Raw genomic sequence first — 5,247 nt, forward strand, 5'->3', positions numbered from 1 at the left:
CGCTGCCACCTACGGACCGTCACAAGCACGACGGACCGTCATAAGCTCCGTAGGTGGTCTCTTCTGCATTTCTTCGCTCAAAATCTTCGCATTCAGCTTTGGACAGATTTCCTGCAAAACAAAGAGAAACTTATATAAAAATTAGCACAAAAAGACTTTCGGACACACTAAACTTAAGGAAAAAGTATTAATTATACCGTGAAACCACGGTATATCAGAAGACAACACCCTTGCAACCCAAGGGGGCTGGATTTAAGATCTAAATTGGATCTCAATCAATATTTAAAACATCATATGTCAAGTTTACCTTGCACACTTCCATTTCTGCTTGTTTATTCCTGGAAACAAAAGTTAACTAGCGACTCTTCTAAGTCACTTATTCTAAGAAGAAGATTGAAAAAGAACAATTCACTCCCTATTTCACTTCCGTATCATACTACCCGAACTACAACATAATTCTACGACAATGAAATATTAGCTCAAGTAGAAAACAAATTGAAGAAGTTAGTAAAGATAGATGTACATCCTATGCATTGTGTGGACGATATACAGACATTTGTATATAAGTATCAATTGGATGACCAGTCAATAATCATATCTTCATAGGTCACCACTTACAAAGCTTTTTCTATGAAGGACATAGTATATATACTTTGTACCAAATGTGGTGTCTTCAAAAAAACTAATACCACTTGCGAAAAGGGAAGTCCAATAAACAAATGAGCTACAATATCGCACCACTCCAATAAAAGACTAAGCACCTACCAACCTTATTTCATAATCGGTAGACTTGGGGAAAGAGATAACGGAGGACCCATGCCAGCTTGTAGTTTTTACAAAGAAAAGGAATCGTGAAAAAAGACATCCAGCCTAGATTCTAGCTCAAGTGATATTAGCGTCAATTTATTTGATGCTAATGCAAGTAAATTTCTTGACTCTAAAATCTACAAATACAAAAAAAGTCCTCATCAAAATCGAGCTATCTCGAAGGGGTCTCAATACACAAGATTCCCTACAAAGAGCTTTAAGCAATTGATATACTAATGTGGCCCCAATATTATGACTAATGATTTCAACAATATAATTGAATTATACAAAAATAAAAACAAAAATAACTCCGCCACAACTATTGTAAACAGTAAGGCAACACAAGGCGGCACAGACAAAACCTACATGCCTAGTATCATTGGGGGATGTATTTTTATGGAGTATGGGTGCTTAAGCACCTACTGCCCCTTTTGTGATAAACACTATTATTTGTGTACAATACCTAAGAACTCATTCAAATATATTAACTAAGCACTCATTCTATACAACAATCTTTAAAAAGAACATAATTGAGCACCCTTGACATAAAATTTCTAGATCGGCCATTACCTACTATAACCCCTAAAAAACCTCTACCTTATCTTTTGCAGTAACTACTACTTCACCATCACAATCTAATGAAGCTACAATTTTACACAATAGCAATCTTTCTGAAATCTTAACAAAAGATAATCTCAAATTATAATGTGATGTACAAAATATTTTGAGGGAAAACTTAGAAACAATTAAGAACAAATATTAAGATGAGTTGGATAATAGGGCTTATATTAACAAACTATTGAGCAATACAGATAAATTTGAAGGTAGGCCTATTATCATTTCTCAGGTAAATGACTTATGGGCTGTAATTACACTACATATTAAATGAGTTTTAGCGGCAATAAATTGACAATTGCTTCTAATTATGTATTTTTAGCAGTAATTAGGACTCTTTGTATATGTTCCTAAAAGCTTTAGCGACATTAGATATAATGGAACTTAAATAATGTTGGTAAAAACTTTAACACTTTTATTAATGTGTTTATTTATTGTCGCTAAAAGTTATTTTTGTTCTAGTGTTAGTTACTGTGACATGACTGATTTAAGTTATAAAAGGTAGCACATATATGTGGTTCAATAAGTGCTACATAAATAGGCCGAGTCTTATCTTTTACAAACTACACCAATTTTCATCAAATAAGAAGTGTTTTTATAGTTATTAATTTTCACAAGTACACCACCTACCTCATAGGCATTAGGATCATTGTCCCGTCCTAATATCACTATTACCACACAAAAGTAAGCATAACAATAAAATATTTTTCTTCGAATTCATATGGACTTCACACCCGGAGTTACCAAATCTAATCTCCTTCAATTGGCTTAACTTACCAAACATACATAAGGTAATCTCGTCTTTTGATGAAATGTTACCATCTGGAATAATAAAACTTTTGGCTACATTTGTAATTAAAAAAAAACGGAAAACTCCTCTAAGGAATTGAACGTATCCAAAATCATCGAGTTATACTCCAACTCCTTCCTATCAAAACAAGAGGTTTACCTAATTGAAGAATAAAACCTCATACTTATATTAGAGGAAGATTTCAAGAAACTAAAATCTAGAGTCAACAGGCTCGGTGAAGCTGACTCCAACACTAAGTTTTTCCATACAACAACTCTCAACCAAAGTAGATGAAATAAAATTATTGCCCTCCTTATCCAAAAGGGTTCATGGTTGTACGAACTAGTGGTCATCAAAACCCAACAACATTATAATCGTTAAAGAAATAATTACTCACATCCAAAAAATGAATGGAGATTGTGCAACTATGATTATCACATTAGATCTTGAAATATTATTTGATAGGTAAAATGTATGGTCCTTTACAAAAAATCATTTTATACAAATAATGATGTGCTGCAAGCATAAATATAGGCTAATCTTTTAAAATGGAAGACACCCTCAATACGATTTGAACTTAATTAGGAGTCATTCGTGATATAGAAAGGAATTGGATAGCTATATTCATGGGGAATATCGTCAAAGCTACAACGATACAAAAAAGCTGTGTGGCCTATTATAGGGGCTAAAATTGCACTAGACAATAGGTTGATGCCATTAAAAATTAATATAGATTGTAAGGAAATTACACATTATTTAAAAAATGATTGTTCTATCTATCTAGCATCTTAAATGATTGCAGGGCACTACTTTTCCAACTAGGGAACCCCCTAGCTAGAATAGATATAGAGTTGAGAACAAAGTGACTTATGCTCTAGTTAAGGAGGGGGTCTAATCTATCAACAATCATTTCTCTTGTGCACTAGGTAGTTCAACCTTTGTTTGTGTCAAAGAAGAAAGAAGCAAATAAGGAGGCAACTCTTTTTTAGGTTAACAAAGTCATCTACTACTCGTGTCTTTTGTAATATGTATTGTACTACCCCTCTACCCACATAATAAACAACGATTTCACCACAATCCATGTAATGATGCATATTAAGTCTGATTAAATAGTAGAATTTCCTCTCATTTTAAAACAACCAAAATTATGATCTTCTTCTTCTACTTCCGCAAAATTAAATATTTGTAACGTTGCTCTTGTTGTGTGACTTACTAAACCACTATTTTTGTATCAATAAGTTGTTGTGTGACTTACTAAACCACTGTTTTTGTATCAATAAGTTGGTGAATAAACTCTCCATCCTGAGAGGATGTAGTTGTAACAACTTGCAACTTGAAATAACTATGAATAAACTAAGAAACTAAAAATAATCATTTTTTGAAAGAACAGAAAAATCTGGAAAAAAATTATATGTTAAGAAAATAACTTTTGGTCATTTTCGAACAACCATAACTTCTAGCTCGGAATGATTGATATGGATGGAATGAGCTTGGAATAATCTTTCTAAGGTCACCAAATTTCTGCAATTTCAATATCGCATGAGTAAGTTATGCCTTTAGGAAGTTAGGTTGTTAGGTTGAGGAAAGTCCCAATCCGGATTTAGGAAAGGGAAACTAGACTTTTCACCAATTAATTTTCTATTTTTTTAGGGGTTTGTTAGGGTAAAAACAAGTCTTAATTCAGTTTCGAAAAATTAGAATTACGCTTAGGGCTTGGAGAAGAGAGAAAAGAAGAAAAAAAGGGAGATAAGTCAAGAATTCGCCAAGAACGTCTAGTTTTGCGAGTGGAATTCGTCGGGGTTATCCCTGTGAAGGTATGTGAGATCTTTTAGTGTTGAGTTAGATTACCCACACACCAACTTTTTTTCAATGCAGTGGTTTTGAGTTGTTTACATGTTAAAATTAAAGTTCTTGAAAAACATTGTCGAATTCTTGTTGGTTGAGTTGTTTAAAGCCTAATGATTTGATTCGTATTTTCGGGGGTTTTTCAAGTTGAACATATAATGTAATGATGTCACTAATGATCATAAGTGTTTGGGGAAAGAACTATCCATGCGAGAGGGTTTAGAGATGAAAAACGTAGGGGTAAATTCAGAAGTTTTCTGGGCGAGGCTCGTGCCTCTCAGAGCTCCATGGACGCTTGTTCTTTATATTATTCCCCCATCTTTTCGTACTTGTTCCTAAGTGATGTACCCATGTTTCTTAGTAAATTCAAACACTCTAAGGTATATATAAACATTAAAAAATCATTCATAAACATGAGATCCTAAACCTTGAATCCATAATCCAATTCAAGGAAAGTGTCACGCCCCGAGCTACCCCCGAGACGCGAACAAGGGACCTAGTACCACAAGTGATCCCAACCTAACCTTGTTGGCATGATCATGAGCATACTAAAGATAATAAACTGATGCGGAAGCTAAATCATAATTAAAATGAAAAGATATTAGATAACTGATGAGTTTACTACAAACAAAATATTAACTCAATACTAAGTTGAAACTAACTATTTCTGAAAATAGCCTCTAACTAACTAGCAATGCTGGGACAGGCCCCGACTAAGTCTAGCAAAATTGAAACTAAAAGACTAAAACACTGAAAATTAACTCTTGACTATTGACCTCGGAGAATGAGGACTCACCACTAATTTTGCTGAATTGGAGATCGGGAAACGATTTAAGCATGATCTGAACGCTGAGAATCTGAACCTACATCACGAGAAGATGTAGCACACGTATGTGTCAGTACTTGAAAGGTATTGAGCATGTAGCATAGAGTAAAACTTAAATAATACATAACTGAACAAGCAAAAAAGGAAGTATAATATTCTGAACATGATATAGTGAATGCTGAGCTAACTACATGCAATGACAAAATTTATAATATGCTGAGACTGAATACTAAATGAATTGTAATGATCAATGCAATAGAGTCTAACTGAATTGTGGGAGCTACTAATAACCAATTATAAAATCACATGACCTAAATGTAGAGTCTGATGTATACGCCCTATCAAAAGGACCCAATATACCCTT

The sequence above is a fragment of the Solanum pennellii genome, chromosome 4, assembly GCF_001406875.1.
Source record: "Solanum pennellii chromosome 4, SPENNV200".
NCBI classification, from domain to species: domain Eukaryota; kingdom Viridiplantae; phylum Streptophyta; class Magnoliopsida; order Solanales; family Solanaceae; genus Solanum; species Solanum pennellii.